The following is a 25662-nucleotide window of genomic DNA, read 5'->3' on the forward strand; positions in this document are numbered from 1 at the left end:
CTTCAGAAAAGATTCTTCAAAATGACAGTTATAAAGAAAGTAAAATACATAGAAAAACACGTGTTATAATTTTAAATTTAAAAAGACGAAAGACTAGTGTCTCCATTGAGTAAATTACATGCACATGTAAGGTCTGAAGGAAAACATGACAAGATTTGCTCTGTTAGAGCATAGATTTTTTAAAGTTTCTACCAGTATATTACTTATTCAAATAAAAGTTAAAATTTAACATCATTAAGTACACATTCTAAAACAACAGGTGGAGGTTGATTGTTTCTTCTGGATAGAGATTCCAGATATTTCAGCAAGTGGCATCTAAAACTACAAAGTCCTTCCTAGGACGGAATTGTGTGGCATTTTGTCTAAGATGCTGTGGTTATTGGATTTGATGTTCCTTTGGCAGCATGAACATTTTGGACCTTAATTATTCTCATCAACAATCCCTTATGACAACTTCAAGGTCCAAACATTTCTGGAAACTGAAATTCTTGCGCTAACTCATTTGGGACAAAACCTGCCCTGAAGTGACAGGTCGCTATGCATAGTCCTTCTCCCACTGATGAGAATATTAATATATTTGATTAAAGACATAGTTAACAGTTTAGATTATGGAGTGGTGCTGCAAACCTTGCTAGGGCTCTTATACGATGTGTGATATGCTTATTAAAGTATGGTCCAAAATCTGAAACCTTCCAAATTTCAAGACACGTCTGGCTCAAGTGTTCAAGAAATGGATAGTGAACTGTATTCTGTCTTATTTTACTGTTTAATGTAATCATACTCTAATGACAGCATCAAAATCCCTTTGCAGTCCCGTCCTGCATGATCACAAACCACACACAGCCCAAATCTGACCAGCCCTCAGTGCTAATCAGCTGACAACTTATTAGCAAAATCAGCGAAGGAAAATCATCCTTCATGGTTGTTGATGGCTTGTCAGAAATCCGCAGAGAAACTCCGAACCTTCATCTACATAAGTGATGACAAGAGAAATCTTATTTATACCACTTTAAATACTCATCTGCCTAATATATTCTGGAATCTCTCAACAGTACATGACACTGATAACTCTTAAATGTTTCCTGTTTCAGAATGAAAAGCTTTCTGCGATTTGGGTTTGAAATAAAATTATTTCCCAACAACTTGAGCACCAGAAATGTCAAACGGCCTAACTTTTTAGGCTTATGCTGAGGTGCTCTCAAAGTGGGGAAATAGGGAAAACAATTAAGCTTGTCATATTTCAACTTTTAACAATTTTTTTTATGACACACAACATCAGTATAAAGAAAGATGTAATTAAATTCTCCAACCCATGGGGATCCACATGTGCTTCTCATGCACAGGCAACTTAGTATTCAGTTGACTTTTAGTAGAAATCAGGAGTATTTTCGACCATTTTATCACCAAATCTTATCCCACTTCTTCCTGTGAAAATTCATCAAATTTGCAAAATGAATAGGCTTCGAAAACAGAGATACTGAACTCTCAGTGAGTAAAGAGTAAAGTACTCCCTGGATAAGTCATGTATTTTGGGTAACATGTTAACTTTTCGAAAGCTTCTCAGGGGCCATTTAGCATATTTAAATAATAAGTAAGGAAATCAACATCAATTAATATTTTCTCTGTGCCCGCGGGGTACTTGGCACTGTCTGTTGGACTCAGTGGGAAACAGTCATTAACTGTCCCTGTTCTCAAAGGGCATTTTCCAAACAGACCATAACACCAACCTCATTCTTTCACAAACCGCAGAGAGCAAACAGAAAAATGTAACTTTAGCCAATTAAGAGACTTTGTTTTTAATGGATACTTTACTTCAGTTGGCTTAAATCTTTGTCTTTGAGGTGGTGGAGGAAGGACTGGGAAAATAATGGGATAAGACAGAGGAGTGATGACGAGAAGGAAGAAAAGTAGGCAAGTGCTGAGCAGACATGATGTGTTTCTTTTCTCTAAACGGCCAGTAAACACAGCTCATTCCTTCATCGGCTCAATCACTCAACTCTATGTCCCGAGATCTTCTCTATGCAACCTGGTCCCGGGCTGGGGACAAAAGAGTGAATCATGGAGACCTTGCCCGCAGCTATTCAATGGGGACCACAGGGGTCTCTATCTCATTGGGTTCTTGTGAAGATTAAATGAGCTAATATGTGTGACAAGGTTCAAATAATGCCTGGCACATATACCATATGGCACAAATGCTCTAATATTTTGGGAAATGGGCACATAAACAGACACTTTCCGTGCAATGTGGTGAGGGGGGAGTTGAAGACTGTGGGAGGATGCACGGGTCGGGATGCAGGGGAGGGGCGGGGAGATTAGGTGGCGGCTCCAGAGTCCTGGCCAGGTATCGATGCATCATCCAGAGGGCTGCACCTGTGCAGCTGGGCTGCCTCATGGAGCAGGCAGAAACCCTGCCTGGGCTTCCTCCAGACACCACGTGTCCTGGCCTGGGACTGTACGTGCCAGAATTAAGGGGCGTCTCCTCTTTCTCTCAGCAAGTGCTGTGTCCTCCAGGAGAGGAACTTCTCAGTCTCTAAATAACAGGTGGAACTGGTCAGGTCTGTATTTCCCATCACTCAGCATGGCTGATTCTGCTTTCCCCGGAGGATCAGGTGCCCTGTTGGGTGTAGGTACTGGGTCAAGGCTCCGCCCGTGACATTTTCTTGTCCCTTTTCAGGATTGCCTCTTGGACTAAGAAAAGGACCCAACTCTCCAGTAAACCCTGACTCTTCCTAGAAAGCCCCCCTGGACAGGGCCCTCCAGTGGGGAGGCTGCAACTCCCTGGTTCCCAGGTATCCAGGTGTGAACCACCTGTTGGCCAGGTGTCTTCAATAAAGAGGGGAAAACAGGAATCCAGCTCTTACTACTGTGCTGAATTTGGTTCAAGTTCCATTTGCTAGAGCCTGGGGAAGAGAAGGGGCGGAGGGAGATCCAAAATGACTCACCTGGGCTGCACCTGTTGGGTGAGGTCTCAGCCATTCAAGGAGAGTCAGAGCTTGCTCCACAGTGGTTCCTGCATCTGTTCGATGAGTGCTGGGAGCCTGATGGGTGTCAGGCCCCGAGCCAGGGCACTGGGGACCCACAGTGAACAGAACACACCTCTAGCCCCCCAGGGTGCGTATTCAGCTGTGCCAGACAGATGCGCAAGTGCTCACAGTAAACGGTTAGAGGGAGAGTGCCCTCAGCATTCAAGAGCCCACGTGGGTACAAAGAGGGGACCATAGTTGGTCTTTAGTCCAGATGTTGCAGGGCCAGGAGGCTAAGGGCAGATGCTATGAGAGGTGCTGGGTAAGGACCCAGGGTCTGAGCAAGACGGGGACTGAAGGGGTTGTCATGGAGGACGACTCTAGGACAGGCCACCAATGGTTGAGTTGGACCCTCTTAGCCATTTGTGAGGGCAGTGGACACCGTAGGCCATCTACCAACTCCACCTGAAGAGGCTGTTTGCATTCCTGGAGCATAGGCCGTGGATGATGGACGGAGTGTGTTTAGACCTGAATCTCAGAAGCCTCCTCTAAGTGAGCTGTTGAGAAACTGGAGGTGTGTTTTCTCCTCGGTTCCCAAGAGACTGCCCTAGAATCATCTTTAGAAGATTTTAGATGAAGTAAAACCAAAACATAACAAAAACCATGTTTTAATCCCTCTGCCATTTATTAATCGTGTAAATAAATATTCACTTGATTCACAGAGGTGGTGTGAATTAACCTTTGGTTTTTAACTTTCAGGCTTCAGAAGTCTCCTACATTGGGAAGTTCTCTATGCCATACCAATGGTGGTGTTTCTGTGGAAAGACTTGAGGATAATCTTTTGCCCTATAAATTGGAAGCCTGGATAATGCTGTAATGGGGGTGGGGTTTGTTCTCATTCTTTGGTTCTGTATAATAGAGAAAAATTTATAGAAACCCAAAAGAAAAAAAAGTAAAAGATGTTCCTGGTTCATAATAGTCAAACCACTGTCTCCCGAGGATATTAGGGACCCTCAGATCAGATTTCAAATTCCAACTCCTAATGAAGTACTAAATAGATAACTTTGGCTAAATCGTTTAACCTCTGTGAGGCTGCATTTTGCTCATTTATAGAAGGGGAGAAACGAGACCCATCTCTCTTGTACAGGCTCCAGTGTGATAGCATCGGTGAAGGCGTTGTGCACACTCAGAAGGAGTGGATGAATGCACAGAACTATATTCAGTCATCAGCTCCTTTCCTGATGGATGAAACTGTAGCAGAACATCACAGAGGTCCAAGTCCTTGTACGGTTTCCAAAGGCTCTGCCTGCTTAGTGATGTCAGAGTTATAAAAAAGGGAGAAATCCAAAAATCCAGAATTAAGGTTCAAAATCTTGTGAAGAAAGCATCCTGGGGCTTTGGAGGATTCCAGCATTAATCCCTTGCCTGCCATCCCCTTGGTTTACTCTGCCCTTCACAGATCGCAGCCTGCAAGGCCAGACCTTCACCAATTTTCTGCAAACACTCACAGAGCAGCACACAGGCAGATAAGGGCGGACCCATGCCGGGTTCATCAGGGAGGGGAGGGGAGGGGAGGAGTGCCCGATCTCAACATGGAGGTGACCAAGTTCACATTACTGTCAGGAAATGAACCTGATTCCCAACTGGACTCCAAGTAGAACTCATCGAGCACCAACTATGGGCTTACCTGAACCTCATTTACTACTCACAGCAGCTCCATGAGGACTTCAAATATGTATTCTCTAGGTCTCTACAGGGAATGACTACAGAAATGGACAAACTGACTTGTTGATACAAGCCGTGGTTTAAGCCCAAGCTCCTCTTTCTGAGAGTCACGATGCCTACTGTTTATTAAGCACAGATCTTGTGCTAGACACTATATGCCAAGTGTTTTCCATGTACTATTTCTGTTGTTCCTCACCAGCTCCTACATGTCAAGGATTATTATCATTCCCACTTTACAGATAAGAAAACTGACTCTCAGGAAAGTAGTCACTTGCTCAAAGACACAGAGCTTGTGTGATTTAAGCCAGAACTTGCCTTTTCCTCTGCTCTACCATCTCCTCAGGAAAAAAAGGTCCACACTCTAAGCATTGGTGAGGCAGGGCATTATTGAAGTAACCTATAATTATTGATCTACACAGACATTGGGAATGTCCCAGGCAGCCACTTCCTAGCCTACAGACCCTGATTTTGTTCAGGCAGCAAAGTGTCACTCTGGATGATTTAGTTGGTGTGACTGAATGGTGACAATCCCAATGGATTTAGCCAGTGATTGGTGGTTGCCATTTGACCTTGTTCTGACCAAAGAGATGTAAGAAGTCTCTTCTGGATTTCCAGAAAAGATTATTTCCTCCCTGACAAATAAGACATGCAGAGGAGAAAGCCCTTTTGCACCAGCTCCTCCTGCCGGCCACAGCACTGTCAGATGTGTGAGGACCCAATGGTTGGAGCAGGGGCAGCCGTCTTGTGAACATGAGTGGAAGGTGAGGGGCATTGCTCACACTCTAAGGGTGTCAGAATGAAAAAGAAAAAAAGTTTAGGATTTGGAGTCATTGTTATGCCATCAAACCTACCCTGGGACCACCTACTTCCAGAGTTTTTGTAAGGTAAATAAGAGTTGTTATGATCGAAACCTCTGTTAGTAAGTTTCCTATTGCTCCAGACGCGCCCCAACTGATAGAGTTATGAAGTCAAATCAAAATGCAATGTTGACTTATTCTGAAAAGGCAGCTTGAGTGTGTTCAGGAAGTAAATGAGTCACCCATTCTGTATATGGTCCTAGTTCTCAGTCACCTAGAAGAGCAGTTAGTGACTTGGAGTTCTTTCTTTGCCTCTGGAGGGGAGGAAAAACTTTTCCTCTACCCTCTTATGTTTTCTGACTGGGACATGCAGATTAAACTAACAGCAGTCAGATTCACAAAAGAAAAACATACAAAGTTTATATGATGTTAACATTGTTTACGTGACACAGAGGACTTCATGGATAAGAAGCAAAAACTCCAAAGAACTTGTTAGACTCAGGAGCTTATAAACAACTTAACAAAAGATGATAAATTTGTGGAGAAGTGACAAGGCAAAGGAAAGGGATTTGGGCTTTTAGGGGTGATACATTGTGGGAAAGTGGCCAGGAAATACATGAGGGAAACTAATGGAAGATGAGGGTTGTTTCAGTAAGGTTCGTGCTTATGATGAGTTGACTCATCTTGGTGTCAACTTCCTATCCCCCATGATAAGAATGTTCTCTTCTTCCTGGTACCAGGAGGGCACCTTTCTCATGGGAAATTTATGTCCCGCTTTTAGGCAGAAAGGGTGAGGATAGAGAGCAGTTTCTCAGTTGCTGGCAGCTCAAAATAATCAATATGCCAAACCAGCATATTTTGGGGTAACATGTTTTGATCCCCTCCACTTCCAAATAAATAAGATATCCATTATTTTACTTTTATATTTAAAATATAAATAACTTATATTTTATATTTGAGCTATAAATATAATTAAAATATTTAATTTTATAATATTACAACAAAAGCTACTAACTTTAATCACAAGGCTTACTGCATTTTATTTTTAAATTTTTAATATTAATATGTAATGATTATAATCACTTATCCACTACAGAAATGCATAAAGCGAAAGTGAAACTTGTCCCAGAATTAGAATGTGCTGAAACTTCTTTTAATAATTAGAAAATTAATTTGTGTTTGAGCTTCATCCATGTTGTGTGTAGCAAGAGTTCATTCCTTTTTATTTATGCGTGGTATTTCATTGCACAAATATACCATAGTTTGTTTATTTTCCTGTTGATGGACATTTAGGATGCTTCCAGTTTGGGGCTGCTATGAATAATGTTGTTATCACCATTCTTGGACAAATTATTTTAGCGGGCCTTTTTCTTTTCCTCATTTCTCTGGGGTAGAGAACAGGCAAAATTAAGTTATCGGGTTGGAAATCAGAGCAGTGCCCCTAGGGGTGGCACAAAAGAACTTTCTGAGGTCATGGATATGTTCTATATTGTGACTGGTGTGGTAACTATACAACTATATACATTTAGCAAAACTCATCAAACTGTGCACTTTAATGTATATAAATTATACCTCATTTATAAAACTCATGAAAAAGAAAAGAGAGAAAACAATACAAAACAGTATGAAATTGCAGTGGATAAAGAGAATCCATTACATCAGCATCAATTACAGCCACTTTCCTTTCTTTTTTCCTTATGCTTTGCAATATCTTTATTTTACTAGCAAACACTTAATATATTCATATAGAAACATATCTCCTAAAGTATATACTTTATTTTTTTTTAATTTTTATTGGAGTACAGTTGATTTAAAATGTTGTGTTATAGACAACTAATGAGAACATACTGTATAGCACAAGGAACTCTACTTAACGCACTGTGGTGACCTAAATGGGAAGAGAATCCAAAAAAGAGGGGATATATGTATATGCATGGCTGATTCATTTTGCTGTACAGTAGAAACTAACACAACATTGTAAAGCAACTATACTCCAATAAAAATTATTTTTAAAAATGTGTTAGCGTCAGGTGTACAGTAAAGTGAATCAGTTATACATATACATATATCCACTCTTTTTTAGAGCCTTTTCCCATATAGGTCATCACAGAGTATTGACTAGAGTTCCCTGTGCTATACAGTAGGTCCTTATTAGTTATCTATTTTATACATAATAGTGTGTATATGTCAATCCCAATCTCCCAATTTATCCCTCCCTCCCTTTCCCCCGGTAACCATAAGTTTGTTTTCTACATCTGTGACTCTATTTCTGTTTTGTAAATAAGTTCATTTGTACCATTTTTTTAGATTCCACATACAAGGGATATCATATATTTGTCTTTCTCTGTCTGACTTACTTCACTCAGTATGATTTTCTTCTGTTCAACCCTAAACTGCAGACACCTGGAAGCTAAGAACCATGATTCTCAGATTTTCTTGAATCAAGGAGTCAAACTAAGCTTCTTCAAATTAAAAGCACACTTGCAAGATTTGCAAAAAAAAAGAAGGCAAGCACGGGCGAGGTGGGGGCCATCTTCCTGCTACTTGGGACATTGCTGATGGTAGGTGCGGTGATGGAGGGTAAGAAAGGTGATCTCCCGCAGCTCCAGCCCAGTCACCACGGCCAGGGCAGGTGTGTCTGTGAAAGGGCCAGACTCGCCCTCCCAGGGTCCAGTCACCAGCCTCAGGAATCTAGAGGGGCAGTTAGAGCAAGAGCAGCTATAGACAGACGCTACAAGTCTGTTTTTGTTTTTTAATTGGAGTATAATTGCTTTACAACGTTGTGTTAGTTTCTGCTGTACAGTGAAGTGTATCAGCTATATGTATGTATATACGCCCTCCCTCTTGGACCTCCCTCCCCCATCCCACCCATCTAGGTCATCACAGAGCACCGAGCTGAGTTCCCTGTACTATACAGTAGGTTCCCACTAGCTAGCTATTCTATACATGGTAGTGTATTTATGTCAAACCTAATCTCCCAATTCATCCCACCCTCTCCTTCCCGCCCTGTTTCCACATGTCCATTCTCTATGTCTGCATTTCTATTCCTGCCCTGCAAATAGGTTCATCTGTACCAGTTTTCTAGATTCCACATATATAATGGAATATTACTCAGCCATAAAAAGAAATGAAATTGGGTCATTTGTAGAGATGTGGATGGGACCTAGAGTCTGTCATACAGAGTAAGTCAGAAAGAGAAAAACATGTCTTTTTTTGTTAGTTTGTTTTGTTTTGGTTAATTATGAACCTTTTCAAGGATACATAATAGTTGAAAGTATTGTAGAGTGAACACCCATATAGCCACCATCTAGATCTTACCGTTGTTCACGTTATTTTTGCTTTATCACATATCCACAACATATTCACGCACCACCCCTTATTTTTCTGATGCACTGACAGTGCATATTTTAACTCAGCAGTTCCACTGGTGGTCTCCTAGTCCCCTCCAGTACCAGGTAGTGGCTCCCCTAGAGGGCCAGTGTCCCAACTTGCTCTTGGAGTCCTTCAGATGACCCCCCTAGAGCCCCCTCCTCCAGCCCTCTGACAATTCTGTAGGCCCCTCACTCCATGTACAGTCTGTTCTGCCACAAGGCCTCTTTCTAAGACTCCAAAATAGCTCATGTAGGACTGGGAGTCAGGGGATGATGTGACAGTAACATGACAATTGTCTTGATTCATACACAGTTTTTTCTGAGCAAGAGGAACAGGAAAAGAAAAATCTTCAGCTCCACAACAGAATGCTCCTCAACTCTACCCTAAGAAAATTAAAGATGATTGCCTGCACCCGCGGCTCCCTCCCCCCAGCAGAGACGCCCCCAGCCTTGCAAAGCTTTGCGCAGAATAGGTTGCTCTTCCTTCCAGGTTTGGAGTTTCCATCTGCATTGTCTCAGCCCCAAAGCCAGCATTTTCATTCATTTGTCTTTATTCATTTTAAACATCCCTGAGGCTAACTCCGGCCATGTTCAGTCACCTGTCCAAGTGCCCTCTGAGGTTCACACCATTGCTTTTGCTGGTGCCCTAGATGCAAAATGACATAAGTTTTGAGTGATCTGTCTGCACTGAACCTATATATTCTGTAATTATTAATTTTGAGAACACAAAGTTGTGGGTTTTTTTTTTTAAGAACACAAAGTTTTTAAGGAACACAAAGTTTTTAAGGAACACAAATACTGGGTTATAGAAGAAATAACTAATTTTTAAATTTTTTTTATTTTTTTTTAAGTGAAGTATAGTTGATTTACAATGTTTTGTTAGTTTCTGGTGTACAACAAAGTGATTCAGTCTTTTTTTTTTTAACATCTTTATTGGAGTATAATTGCTTTACAATGGTGTGTTAGTTTCTGCTGTACAACAAAGTGAATCAGCTATACATATACATATATCCCCATATGTCCTCCCTCTTGCGTCTCTCTCCCACCCTCCCTATCCCACCCCTCTAGGTGGTCACAAAGCACCAAGATTCAGTCTTATATATATGACTTTTTCTTCTTTTTTATATTCTTTTCCATTATGGTTTATTGCAGGGTATTGAATGTAGGTCCCTGTGCTATACAGTAGGACCTCGTTGTTTATCTATTTTATATATAGTAGTCTGTGACTACTCATCCCAAACTCCTAATTTATCCCTCCCCCACCTTTCACTTTTGGTAACCAAAAGTTTGTTTGTTTTCTATGTCTGTGAGTATGTTTCTATTTTGTAAATAAGTTCATTTTATCATATTTTAGATTCCACATATAAGTGATATCACGTGGTATTTGTCTTTCTCTGTCTGGCTTATTTCACTTAGTATAATAATCTCTAGGTCCATCCATGTTGCTGCAAATGGCATTATTTCATTCTTTTTATGCCTAAGTAATATTCCAGTGTGTGTGTGTGTGTGTGTGTGTGTGTGTGAATATATATACATATATATATATATATATATATATATATATATATCACATCTTCTTTATCCATTCAATAATCCATTCGAATTAGATTTTTCTCTGGATATGTGTCCAGGAGTGGATTGCTGGATTATATGGTAACTCTATTTTTAGTTTTTTGAAGAACCTCCAACTGTTTTCCACAGTGGCTGCACCAACTTACATTCCCACCAACAGTGCAAGAGGGTTCCCTTTTCTCCACACCCTCTCCAGCATTTATTAAGAAATAACTATTAAATCAATCTCTGCTTAACACAACTAGAGTCACTCCTGTCATCTGCAATTGAAATCCAACTGATACAGAAATAAAACCAGATCTCCCATCCCACTCCAGTCCCCAGCTCCAGGCCCCAGAAATAATCACCAAATATAGGTTTTTGGACCCTTCCACCTATGAGATCATATAGTACATGTTGTCTTACGCGGGATTCTACTTAACAGCATTAGTTGAGCAGTCTCTCCAACACCAGGACTTGTAGCCTACCTCATTGTCTGGATTTATCGTGATTTACTTAAACAAAATACCACCTGTGGACACTTAAGATATTTCAACTGTTTGCTATCATTAAAAATGCTGTAATGAACATCTTTCAACACACCACTTTATGTACCCAGCAGAGCATGGATGCAGGATACATTCCTAAATTCCAGAAGGAACGTTCACTGTTGCCCGGCAGAGAGGATCTTCCATTGTATTCCCATCAGGCCAGTGTGTATACAAGCATCATCGCTGGGCAATCTCAAATATGCTTTTGTTGTTGACTGTCTGATAAATGAGAAAAACTGGCATCTTGTTTTAATTTGAGATTCCTAATGTTGAGAAATGTTGAATAGTGTTTGTTTACCAGTTATTTACCACTTCTTTTCCTCTGTGGATTGCTTGCTCTTTCATTTTAAATTGATTTGTAAATATTTTACATAGCAATGAAATTTACCTTCTGTCCTATATATTTGAAAATGCTTTTGCTGGCTCACCATTTGTCTTATAGTATGTTTTTCATGCAGAAGTTTTCAACTTTTAAGTAAATTCATCAGTCTTTCCCATTATTTACCTCTGATTATTGTATCATGTTTATAAATTCCTCTTCCTTCCTAAGAATGGATATAGATAGGGATAGAGATTTAAAATTCTTTAGTAATAAAATGGTTTTGTGGTTAAATCTCTAGTTCATCTGAAATTTGTTTGATATTTAGGAGTGGGATATTTTTAACCAAATGGGTAGTAAATTAAGCAAATGTAATTTATTGAATTATCTTATTTTGCTGATAAAATGTTGCCTTAATGTACTTAGGGTTTTGTGTATTTGTGCTCCCCATAAATTATGAGCTATTTCTGGACTATTCTGTTCAATTGACATGTCTGTTCTTATTCCAGTTCCAACTATATAGATATTGTAGGTAATGCTATAAAAAATTTCAATATTTGGTGGAGATAGTCTTACCCTCCAAATACTCTCCCCCAATCCCACTTTTAAAGAATTTTCAGGACTATTCTTAGATATTTATTTTTCCAGTTGAACGTTAGTATTAATTTTCAAGTTCCTGGGGCTGGGGTGGCGAGGGGGGGGAGGGGGAAGAAGCTTGATTTAATTTTTAAAGGATTGACATCTTTAGACTATTGAATAATACTGAGTCTCCTTAACCAGTGACAAGCTATGTCCTCTATTCATGAGTCTTAATTTTTTTAATGTTCCTTAATGAGGCTTTTCTAGGGTTTTTTTTTTTTCCACAAGCATTAAACAGGTCTTAAAAAGTTTATTCCTAGATAATTTATATTTTGCTGCAATTCCGAGTGCGATATTTTTCACTGTATTTTCTAATGGCTTGTATGGTTCCTAATAGTTTTCATGAAGAGGTCAGTGTGACTCAGCTTAATTTAAGTTTACATATCTCTGTTAAGAATGCATCAAGGTTGGGCTTTGGCCTTGATATTCAAGAAAAATCTTTTCACCCATTTGAGGTCCAAATAGCTGTATGACTGCAGTATCATTTCTGGCATCCCTAATCTTGTCTGTGATCCATAAACCTGGGAGTGCAGTCGTTTGCATCCTATCTAACCAGTGTTACAACATCAGTGATACTTATGCGTGATGCTTAATTTTATGTGTCACCTTGACTGGGCTACGGGATGCCCACATAGCTGGTAAACCATTATTTCTGGGTGCATCTGTGAGGGTGTTTCCGGAAGACATTAGCACCTCAATCAGTAGCCTAAGTAAAGCACACTGTCTTTCTTCCAGTGGGCATCGTCCAATCCACTGAGGGCTTGAATAAAACAAAAGGCAGAAGAAGGGTGAATTTGCCCTCTGCTTGAGCTGAGACATTTATCTTCTCTTTTCCTGGTTCTCAAGGCTTTAGTCTCTGGGACTTACACCATTGGTTCCCCCAGTTCTCAGGCCGTTGGATTTGTAGCCATACCTCCAGCCTTTCTGGGCCTCCAGCTTGCAGACAGCAGATGGTGGGACTTCCCACCCTCTATGATTGTATGCCTCAAACTCTCCCAATAAAAGTCTTTGTATATATCTCTATATATCTTATTGGTTCTGTTTCTCAGAAGAACCCTAACTCATACACCATGCTGTTTGGATTTGGATTCAATATCTGACAATTTACTTTAAATATAGGTAGGAGAAGAAAACATTTCCTTACAGGCTTTATATGCTAAAATTCCATCAGCCAGTTTAAGGTTAAATGAATATTTATTTGTTCAAGAGTACCTGTTATAAAGATTAATTATGACATTAAAAATGCATATTTTATGTTAAAATAATTATTAAGAATGTACTAATAGGGCTTCCCTGGTGGCGCAGTGATTAAGAATCTGCCTGCCAATGCAGGGGCATGGGTTCAAGCTCTGGTCTGGGAAGATCCCACATGCCATGGAGCAACTAAGCCCGTGCGCCACAACTACTGAGACTGCACTCTAGAGCCCGTGCTCCGCAGCAAGAGGAGCTACAATGAGAAGCCCACGCACCACAACGAAGAGTAGCCACTGCTCACGGCAACTAGAGAAAGCCCGCACGTGGCAAAAAAGACCCAACGCAGCCAAAGATAAATAAATAAATAATAAATAAATTTTTTTAAAAAAGAATGTACTAATAGTTAAATTAATGTGGAGAGGGGAAGATTTCGTGATACAACTATTAAGAGAATGTGTTACATAACATTCTAAAATCAAGAAATATTTATAGAAATTTAAAGAAACTTATAGAATACAGAAATTAGATTATATTGCAATTATAATCTGTGTACAATTGTTTGGTATGCTAGCCTTCATAGCATTAAGTAAAATATCTATTAGTGACTGTATTGAATTTTTAGTTATTTAGCTCCATTTAGGCCATGAATCTTTCAAGAAAAGTCCATTTAAAAATTCTTAATATCTCGTCAGAATGAAATGCATAATGTCAATTTTGCTGGCTCAGAGTTTCATGATAAGGGAAAAGAATCACACACATAATATTCATGAATAATTATCTGTGACTCAAAATAAAGATTTTAAGACTATTTTTTAAAAAGAGAAAATATCACAGGAGAAAAGTCTTTCTCCTCTCTGAACCTTAATTGAAAGTAAACATCTGCTTTATTTGATAAATATGCCTTCAGGGACTTATTGTTTCTGCACTATGTCAAACTTTTAAAATATGACTAAGACTTTTATATTTTTTTTAATTTTTATTTTGAAAAAAATTTTCAGACCTAGAGAAAAGTTTCAAGAATAGTACAGTAAATACTGATACAACCTTTACTCAGCCCCTCATTCTCTCTCTCACCCTCTCCCTCTCCCTCTGTCTTCCCATTCCTTCCTCTTTCTCTCAGGGAATGGACCATGCTGGGAAAAAGCTCCAGACTAGGGGTAAGGGATTCAAGGGTTCTTATTCTGGATCTGCCTGAAATAAGCAGCAAAACTTAGATGACTCTGTTTACCTCTACAGATCTCTATTTCTTCATCCTGATGATCAAGAGTTTGTACTGAAATCTCATTTCATTTATCATCATTTGCTATGATCTGTAATGATTGTATAAATACAGTTGTCCCTCTGTATCCGTGGGGGTTCCAGGACCCCCAAGAAAACCAAAATTCACAGATTTTCAAGTCCCTTATAGGAAATGGTGTAGTATTTGAGTATAACCTACGTACATCTCCTGTACACTTTAAATCATTTCTAGATTCCTTATAATACTTAATACAATGTAAATGCTATGTCAATACTTGTAGATACAGTGTAGTTGGTAGGTAAATTGTTGCCAGCACACAGCAAATTCAAGTTTTGCTTTGGGGAACTTTCTGGAATATTTTGGTAATATTTTTGATCTGTGGTTGGTCGAATCCATGGATGCAGAATCCATGGATATGGAAGGAAGGCCATACTGTGAGAGAATAAATGATAGCGTGGAAGACTTGGAACCCTTCAGGAAAGTATGAAGAAAGCAAGCTGAAAGGTGGAAAGTGGTAATTGCTTAGAATAATAAGAAACAATCTTTCTAGAATAGTGTTTTCTTAATCTTTGGGAAAGTTAAGAAAACCACTCCTTGCTTTCAAACACTAACTTGGTAGGAACAAAGCCCCATCTGTTTGCCAGTGACTAAATATCAACACAAAGTACAGTAAACCTCATTAATTTTCCCTAATTGGGTGGAAAGTTTTGAAAAAGTCTGAAGTAGAGAAACATTTTCACAAAATTCAGCTTAATTTCAAGTTCATATGGCAACAAGGATGACAGGGCCCCCAAGGAAAGGAAAGAGCATACTGTCTTAGAGAATTTTTAATAATAGATTTTTAAAGAAACATTAGGAATTAGAACATTCATTGTTTCACAGAAGCGTTCAATTTCAAAGAGGGTTTACAAGTGTTTAGAAATATTTTTTGGCCTTCAGCCTTATAAAGACTATATATTTCCCTTGTTTATACTTTTAATTTGCTTGGCAAACCCTTCCTCTACTTCTAGCCCTAATGTATCAATGCATTTCACCGGCATTTTAAATGTATCCCGGATTCTGAGTTAGTGGATTTCTCATTGGCCAGGGTCATATAGCTCTTTTCTAAAAATCCTCAATACTTTTAAGCTCCCAGGAAACGCACCTGTCAATATGGCATGTGCATGCTCTCATTTTCTTAAAAGCAGGAACTAGGTTTCATTTTTCACCCTTGATTCTAAAGCGGTTGGAGAGCTTGAAAGAGAAGGGGGCCGTCAACAGAGCGCAAATAAATCTAATCGTGGTGAAAAGGTGATGAAAGACTTGTGCTTACATTTCCTCAATTTGTTCTTAAAATAATCCTTGACACACTCTTTGATTAAGGACCAACTCTTGCTTTTCCAAGGCTGGGGTCATAGAGATCAGGAACAAAAGACACAGTAATTTTAAAACACATATTTGAGCAATTAGCTCCCACCTTTCCCTCTCCATATTTCCAAAGATTTAATAAGTAGCTAAATGGACCTCTTTGAATTCTGCTTCTGTTCCTTTCCCCAGCCCGCTCTCTAACAGGTATGCTGTTGAGGAGTAGACAGGTTAAGAGGAATGACTTGAGAAAAGTCTAACTGAAAATACCACCACCAGCCACTTAAGGCCTATGAGTGCTTCTAGCAGACCTAACAGCTCAGGCATGGGTTGAAAGGGAAAATAATATATATGAGTAATATTGGGAGGAGGAAGGACTAAAACTGGGGAGTGTGACAGATGCTATCAATGTCACACCAGGGTCCTGAGACACTTACTGTCCATACCATGATCTATACCTGCAACTCACCTCCTCCACCGTGGATTTCTCTCTCACAGTGTAAGGAAGACCGGAAGTGGGAGAGAATTAATGCCCCTGGATCAGCTCCCAGCCCATAACAAATGGGAATTAGAGGATAAATAGTCAACTGTCTCCCCTGTAGGGTGGGACAGCTCTGAAAGCACATTCTGCTCTGTCTCTCAAAGACAAATCTTCCAAACAAGGCATTGACTGCTCTTTGTTCTGGAGTACCTTGTCATGGATGTTTGTATAGCAAATAGCCTTGGAAGATAGAGATAATATCTTCTCCTGGAGCAAAGGGTAAGAATGCTTACTGCTCATTATGTAAGATTTGGGTTCCTTAAGTACAAGGTTTCAACCCACTGATTGCATAAATAAAATCTAGGCCCATCTGCACTATACCCATGGTATAAGGGGACAAGGAGAACCAACGCAGTGATGCTCACACTGCTTGCTGCGCCATATGTAATGAAGTCATTTGTCTCCGACGTAGAGGTCTCATACCTTCTGCCAGCATCCATGAAACTGTGTTAGGCCAACATGCTAGCTTGAAAGTATGGTGGAGCTCTCAGACCCCACTGATCTCACACCGTAGGCCATGACCAACTGCAGGACTGAATTTGAATTTGATCTAAATTTGAATTTGGTCTAAATGAGAATAATCATTTGCTGAGAAAATGTATTTTAAAAAATATATTTTGCTATATTGTTCAGATAGGATCCTAATGAAAGTTGAATATTTTGAGAAATAGATCTCCAGGGTTTCTCTGGTCACCAAACTTGAAGGTAGAGCCACCTAAGCTCTTAGCTACTGGCAGATATACAGAGTTAGTACACTCATTCTCTCAAATAGTGAAGTTGTTCAAAGATCCAGGAGACAAGTACAGCTCCTTCCCCTGAGACTTTAAAAACAGAATATTGGGAATTCCAAGTGTAACAGTCAAACACAATGAATTCATCACTTTTGCTTCTTGCTTATGGAACTGTGGGTCAATATATATTTTGTTGGCTTGTTCACTTATTTGTTACACCATACAAAAGTCAATCTCTTTAAGCGTATGCATTAAAATGACAATGGAGAAAAAAAAGTACAATTAATGGTGAAAAGAAGAAAAGTTATTGAGGCATTTGCAGGTTGGGAGGGAAGGAAAAGCATGTGGCTAACACTGGGATTAGCAATAAGTTTGAAGTCCAAAGGGTTTTCATATTCATTCATAGGTGGATAAAAGGGTATGAGTATCCCCATGTACAGAAGAGAAAGAGGAACTGTTGCCAAGTTCATCAGCTCTCAGCAGCTCCATGGAGAGCAGTAAGCTTTATTTTACAGATCACTGAGAATGAATCAGGACTTGTCATAGCTTAAGAACCCTGGTTTGCTTTAACTAAATATGTATATATTGTATATTACATATATAAATTATAATGTAACGTCATACTGTTACATTATTATGTAATGATATACATTAGAACTATGTTAGAATTATATATGTAGCATACATATTTTAGTAACATATGTAGTTAACTTTAGTAACTTCAGTATAGTAATTTCAGAAAAAGCTCTTTCTAGACTAACCATAAAAATAAAGGCTTACTTTACTATTACTGGTTCTCTGTATTGTATTTAAACTTCTACAGTTGTGTGTCAGTTATAAAACATACCGTTAAGATAACATTGAAAAGGTTATATTAGTAAACTGCACTATAAGTATGATAATCTTCAGTTCAAATCAGAGACCAAAAAGATCCAAAGCTAGGGAAATAATTTCACCCTTACTTAATACGCTTTTCAGATTAATCTAAGAATGACACCAAAAGGCCAAGATAAGAAATGCAGGCAGTGAATGCAAGCAAAATATTTTTTTAAAAGACCATTTTAATATTGGAAATCAATGTACCCATGTAAGTGATCAAATAGTAGGAATTAACAATGTCCTAAAAAACTTCCGTTTTCCACCATTTTATTGGTTTGAGGGCTTTTAGTTTCAAGCAGAAATAAAATGAGCTTTCTTCCCTGAAGATATAATAGTCGTTGTCCGGCCTGATTTTGACACTGAATTTATAAGTTATTTGGAGAAGAACAAACATCTTCAAACAGACAGTTCCTTACTGAGCACCTGTGATACACCAGGCGTTGTGCTCAGGGGTGGATTCAAAGAAGAAAAATGTCCTTGAAGGGCTCAAAATCAGACACATATTTTTTTAAGATAAAAAATAAACATGTGACTTAGTTTTTTTCCAAAGGGCCTGCAAATTGGACTTTATCCAAATTCCCTGCAAAATAGAAATCCAGGGAGAAATTAAGCAAGGTTTTATCCAGCATGTTATCTACACGTTCTTAACTATGGTAGGAGCCTCCATTTTCCTCACTAGCATGGGAAGAGAAAAGATACTAAAAGTTCTTACTTCCACACACTTCTTTTTGTGTCTCCCCCTAATTTAGTTGCTTCATTTCTTGAAATTCCTGCTATTTTATTAGTCCTGTGTGAGGAAAATGGAGGTCAAAGCCAAGAGTCCCTCAAGATGAGGTAAAAGGAGGGAGTTGGACTCCATGTAGCCCATCCAGAGCTTGAGGACAGAAGACTCAGCTAACAATAAAGTGGGTCCCTTTGCCTGGAGGGTCCTTAATGCTAAAGACAGACTGTGAAGAGCTAGATGATTTTACAGGTATAGTCCACAAACTGTCCTCTTTTAGACAAATGATTCCAGGGAGGGCTCCCCACTTAAATTTATGAGGCTGGTATAACCTAGGCACCAAAACTGGACAAGGACATTAAAAGAAAAAAGTGTTATAGGCCAACCCATCTTATGATCATTAATGCAAGAATCCTAAATAAAACATTGGTAACCTAAATCCAGCAGGCTATTAAATAATTACATCATGGCCATGTACGGCTTATCACAGGACTACAGATTAGATTAACATTAGAAAATCTACAAATATAATTCACAACATATTATAGGAGAAAAGCCATATGATTATCAAAATATTCAGAAAAACACAAAAGTAAAATTCAATACCTTTCTGGATAACAAAACAAATACCCTAAACAAGTTAAGGATGGAAGGAACCCCTTTAACCTGATCAATGGAATCAACATAAATCATACACAATGGTGAAGAATTAATAACATTCCCTTAAAAGAACCAAAACAAGTCAGGAACAAGAAACAATGCCTACTCTCACTGCTTTTATTTAAAATTGTACCAGCAATCCTAGCCAGCACAATAAGGCACGAAAAAGAAATAATCGATATAAGCATTGGAAATGAAGAAATAAAATTGTCATTATTTGTAGACTAAAGAATTATTTATGGAAAAAAAATAGTTCAAGAGAGCTTACAACTTATTAGAGAAAAGAAATAGTGGTAGAAAAAGAGAACAAATGAACAGATTAGAGAAATTTACAACAGACCAACATATCCATGTGCACTTCATATATGAGAGAGGTGCTAATATAAACCAGAAAGAAAGAATGAACTATTCAAAAAATTTTCTGGGCTGACTGACTACACATTCGTAAAAACATCTTGCCTCATGCCAGATTCAAAAATAAATTCCAGATGGATTTAAAATATAAAGTTTTTTTAACTTAACATTTATGGAGGAAAAAAATAGAGAATAGTTTTAGAACCTCAGGATAAAGAATCACTTCTAAACCAAGACAAAAGATGACAAGGAAAGAAAGAATGATACATTTTTTGCTACATTAAAATTAAAAACCTGTGTATGACACCATAAACAGAGTGAAATCTATAAGCCAAATACTGGAAAAGACAGCACAAATACCTGCAAAGGAGATTTTCCTGTAGGTCCTATTGGCCAGAAATGGGTCAGATGACCAATCACTGCTTATCTGTAGAAGCTTAGGGAAGACCTGCCCTCATTTCTTGGGACATTGCCACCTCACACCTCAACCAAATCAGGACACTTTTAATAAGAAAGAAAGCAGGGAAATGTTGGTTGGGTAAGCCAACTATTACATCTGCCAAAGACAGTTCACAAGCAATTGACAGAAGAGTAAACCAGAATGATTAATAAATCAATGAAAAGTTCTGGACTTCACTAGGAATCAGAGGAATACAATTTAATGGTTGGGGGAGGGAGAGAGGAAGAGAGAGACAGAGAGAGAATATCATACAACTATCAGATTGAAAAAATTCTAAAACATGTAATAACACCACATTATTGGGGTTTGAAGAGGCCCATCTCCACTTAGATGCCTTGTAAGCCTCTCAGTTCAATGTATTCAAACCCAAACTGCTTCCTACAAACCCTTCTTTCCAACCCAGTCAGTGGTACCACCAACAACTTAAGGGAAAGACTTGAGTCATCCTTAACTACTGTCATAGCTTCACGGCTCATATCCAGTCACCCTGACATACTTGTAGGTCCTTCTTTTCTGTTTCCACAGTGCTAAGACCCATCTCCACTACCTGGTGGATGTCCTCATCATCTCCTGCATGAAAATCCTCTACATCTTCTTAACCCATCTTTTTGCTTCCTATCTTGCTGCCTTCCAACCACTGTTCAGCAGGTAGTGGAGCTGACTCTCCATGCTTAAATGTTCCCAACAGCCATTGTTATAAAGATCAAGTTGAAATGCCAGATGGGACGTCCCTTAAAGATCTGTCTATAGCTCTTCCAGCCCCATCTACAGGCCTCTCTAGGAGTCCACACCTTCCTGTTGGGTTCAATTTTCTTTTCCCCAAGTACATTCATTAAGAGTTATTTTAGTGAGGATCTATGAGCAGTAAATTCATCTAGCATTTGTATGAAATTGTTTTTATTTGCTTTCATCCTTGAATGATTATTTATTCCATGTTCATTGTTATTATCTCTCAGCACTTTGAGGGCCAAGGAAGGCCACTAATGATGGCACCCAGGACACAGACCAATGATGCAGAGTCAAAAAAAAAAAAAAAATGACTTGCCTTCCTTCTAATTTCTGTCTGACCAGCCTTACTTATAAAACAGAGTGTACTTCACAAAGAGAACTCCATAAACTCTAATCAACATCTTTGCTTTGCTTATCTCTGACAACACAATGCTCTTCCAAAAACAAAAAACAAAAAAACAAAACAGCAAGGGGCACACCGTCCTGACTATCTTTGTAAGGTAAGAAAAGTTTAGAAATACTCTTGCACCTTGCCATACTTTAGAGGCTGTGATGCCTAGCTTTCTATGATTATAAAAAAAAATTTTATAAGTTAAATAAATATGTTAAACTTTCTATTTTAATTCTAGATGTAAGATCCAGACATGAGATTCAATGCTCAGGACACTGAGGCTAACTTATTTCTGTAAAATAAATCATTTCCTTTCAGCTGGTAAGCTGAAAGGGAATGTATGTTATTCATTAGATTACCAGTACCCACATATCAGCACTATTGGGTAATTCTTTTTCATCTCTAAAACACCAATATTTGTGCCTAATTTAATTGATTTATGCCAAAGATGCAGGTGAAAATTGTTTTGAGTTTTATTACATTACAAAACTATTAGCTTAGTGTTTCAGAGAGGAAGAAAAAATGTTTTGAAAAAATAAAAAGAGATCCAGGGGCCCATTGGCCAAAAGAAAACACACCAAGGAGTGACATGCACATAACAGGCTTCTGGGTACAAGTTTAAATCAAATTTTCTTAGGAGAGGCAGACATTGCTTATATTTTACAAAGGATATATTTGACCTAAACATGCATAAAACATAGATGATCATATTATAAACAGCCTAAAAATATTAACTCATTTCCCCCTTATTTGGCATTTCCTTTGGCACTTTTGTATGCAATCTGAAATCCACTGTAAAGCACTTGGCATACATACATATAGTCTCATATGTGCCCTCTTGAAATGTGAATGTATATAAACCATGTCTCAATGTAAGTTGACTATAAATTCTTTTCAGGCAAAGACCATGATTTTTGTCGTTATTCTTTCCTAATTATTAAAAATATCTCAAAATACCCACTTTGGTGCTGTGTTTAGATTTATATGATAGATTTGCTTTCCCCAAATGCTGTACTTCTCTTACCACCAGGACTTTGCGTGTGCTCTATCTGGAACATTCATCTCATCCTTCAAGAAATAGACATTAAAAATATGGTCAAAAGATATTATGAGAAACTTTATGACAGTAAACTTGACAATTTATATGAAATGAACACGTTCCTTGACAATCACATCTTACCAAAGCTGACACAAAAAGAAAGAGAAAATATGAATAGCTCTATATTTATCTAAGAAATTGAATCTGTAAATAAAAATATTTCCACAAAGAAAATTCTAGGTCCGGACGGCTTCACCTGTGAGCTCTTTTAAATATGTAAGGAAGAAATGACATCCGTCATACACAAAACCTTTCAGAGAACAGAAAAAGTCCAGCTTAATCATAATATCGAAATCTGCAAGGGCATTACAAAATAAAGAAATTATACATCAAATTCACTTATCAGGTACAAAATCCTGAACAAACTATTTGCAAACTAAATTTAGTAATGTATAGAAACGGAAAATACATTATGGTAAATTTGGGCTTATCCTAGGAAGGCAAAGTTGGATTAATATTAGAAAATTCATATAATTAACTGCATTAACAGATTAAACATGAAATCATCATATGGTCCTTCCAATAGATGTAGAAGAAATGATTAGATAAATTTCAATGCTCATTTATGTGAAAAAAAACACCTTTAACAAACTAGGAATACGAAGGGACTTTCATAACCTATAAAGAAAATTCATAGCAAATATACTTTATGATGAAAGTTAAAAACTCTCCTGGGGAGTCAGGAACAAGATTCAAATGCATGTCATAATTTCTATCAACATTATAGTGGAAATTCTAGCAAGTACAAGGAAATATAAACTAAATGCATAAAGACTGTTATGAAAGAAAACTTTCATAACTCACAAATGATATGTTATCATGATTTTAGCATCTATGTTCATGAGTACATTTGCATTGTCATTTTTCATCCTCATTCCTGTGAGGTTTGGTCAAGTTTATTCTAGTTTCATAAACTTTTTCAATACTCTGGTATACTTTTTTTATGTATTAGCCGTGTCTCTTATTTTCTGATGCTTTGACTTTAGGAGGTCTTGCTGCTCCTAGAGGGACTGCCCCGCCCCACAGTGTTAACTAATTCCCAAAGATAGTAAACAACTCACCCCTGAGGGTGCCTGTCAAATGTAAACCAATCCAGAGCCCACACACCTAACTCCTTCTTTATCAGGCTTTCATATACCAGGACACTATCCACCTGCCCCAATCGCTCCAGGGTCACGTACCAAACACCTAAGGACAGCTCCTATGCCCCAGAGCCTCCTGAAATCATTCAAAGTAATCAATCTTAAACCTGTTTACCCTGCCTCACCCATTCTTTTGTCCATTGTGGCAAGAAGCCACAATAAAGGTTTATGCCACTGTTTTCCCCTCTCCTCTGCCTCCTGACCACCTGGTGCTTCCTCATGTGCCCCCCATGCCGGGCCATGTCCCTTCTGCTTGCGACCCTTCAGTATAACAACCTGTCTTTACAATGGTAATATTCTCCCAATCTGTTGACCTTGACAGAACTAAGCAATAATAAAACCTCTTATTTTAAAATATATAAAATTAGAGTCATTCGTGAGAACTGGCCCTCGTCCAGCTCCCCTTGCATTACTGTTCCCTTTCTTTTCAGGTTTCAGCGGCACTGGACTTCTTCCTTTTCCTCTACATGCCTTAGGGTTTTTGCTCCCATGATTCCCCCCACCCAGAATTCTCCTTCCCCAGAACCCTGCTGGTTCCCTTATCACCATCTCAGGCAAGCCTTCCCTGGCCATGTGGTCTAAAGTAAACCCCTCCCCTGCAGCCTCCTTTCTTTATTATCAATATATTACTTTATTTTATTTTATTTTATTTTATTTTATTTATTTTATTATCTTGTTATTCCATTGTACTTATTGCAACCTGAAATTATCTTTGTTTCTTCTTGGTTTACTTTCCTATAGTCTGCTTCCTTGAAAGCCAGAAATCCACCTGATTTTCACTGCTTTAGCCTAGGAGAGTACTTGACACACAATAGGGGCTCATCATCATTGTTTGAATGAAGAATTAATAAATGGACACAAGTATATGCCACAAGCCATGGCAGGTATTTGAGAAAATAGTTTGGGAAAATAGTGAGGGGACCATATCCCTTAGAGCCAAGGTCCTTTAGGGGATGGTGGGGAAGCAAGTCCGTAGGGAGCCCTGAGCACCCAGTGGGAGAGTAAGATAGCTTGGAGCATAAACACCATCCACACTCGCCCCCCAGCTCTTGAACTGAGACTCAGTATCTGGCTGAAGGCTTGCAATGAATTCGCCTCTTGTGTCACCTAGACTATAGGCTTCAGATAATCGACAGGGAATATTGTAATCAGTGACTATTTTTAATTCCAGAGAGACCCAAACATGCAATTCTATTCTTCCTTAAAATAAGAGAAGACATCTTAGAAAACGAGACGTTTAAAACACAGATCACTAAGCATCAATTTGGGCATTATCTGAATCCTGACATCATAAGTGAAAACAGTTTTAACTCCACTTAAAAAAATGTCAGATTCAGGCAGTTTTACAACAGGAAATGGGAAAAGGTTAAGGCCTTAACATGATTCAGGTGTCATTTGATATATATACATAGGAAATAAGGTCAGTTAAAATAATTTTTTTCATCAAGAAATTTACAGCTCAGAATAAAATGATGTTTCAATCCATTTTAACCAGCGTTCCAACTCATTCATGTTTCTTAACATTACTCTGTACTGACCACTTAAAAGCTGCAAACCATGGAAAGTTCAAAGAAGACCTCTGTGCTTATTTCACTAACATTTTAATTCTGGTAAAGTTTAAACTACTGAATGCAGCTATTTTCATGACAAAAAAAAAAAGAGTCTGCCATTAAAATGTGGGTGACTGGAATAAAATGGAGAAATTCATTAGCATCAAAGTTCCTTGGTTCATGAAACAAACCGGTTCAAGGGAGGAAGCCAGAGAAGTGTGAATAAACCTCAACGGTTTTGCTGTTTATTTATAAATATCTATGCACATATTCAAGACCCAACTCAAATATCACTTCCAGGTGACTACTTACTTTTTCCTCTCCTGTTTTCCAGTGTATAAATCTCTATTCTTATGCATATTTCCTTAGATAATAGATATCTCCTCTACTCAACTTTTGGCTTCATAAAAGCAGAAGTCCTCTTTTTGTCGATTTTGAATCCCCAGGCCCTGGCATAGTGTCATACTTTCAAGAAATGTTTATTGACAAAGTAAAAGGGTATTTTAATCAAGGGCCTCCTATATATGTACTAGGTGCTGGTCATTGTTGCTTTAATAGTAATTTTTTTTAAAAAACCCTGATCTGCCCCTGTCCTCAAGAACCTTATGTTCTGATTGTGGAATTTAAAGAGGCAGAGGGTTTGTTTACTAGTTACCACTCTGTCTTCACCCACCCAGTTTGCCAGGAGTTTAATAGCAACCTGCCTGTATT

General features: G+C 38.4%; 1 protein-coding gene across 6 annotated transcripts in view; it reads right to left on the reverse strand.

Annotated features, from left to right (window-relative positions):
* Positions 1 to 18007: 18007 nt before the first annotated feature.
* Positions 18008 to 25662, reverse strand: part of SETD4 (SET domain containing 4) — a 423911-nt gene continuing 416256 nt past the window's right edge. For all 6 annotated transcript variants that reach the window (XR_011074349.1, XR_011074350.1, XR_011074348.1 and 3 more), the window contains 2 exons: positions 22185 to 22228; positions 18008 to 18425 (listed from right to left, as the gene is read on the reverse strand). The gene's annotated coding sequence lies outside the window, so the exon portion shown is untranslated. The remainder of the gene's footprint in view (positions 18426 to 22184; positions 22229 to 25662) is intronic.

The sequence above is a fragment of the Eschrichtius robustus genome, chromosome 6 (genome assembly GCF_028021215.1).
Source record: "Eschrichtius robustus isolate mEscRob2 chromosome 6, mEscRob2.pri, whole genome shotgun sequence".
Lineage (NCBI taxonomy): Eukaryota > Metazoa > Chordata > Mammalia > Artiodactyla > Eschrichtiidae > Eschrichtius > Eschrichtius robustus.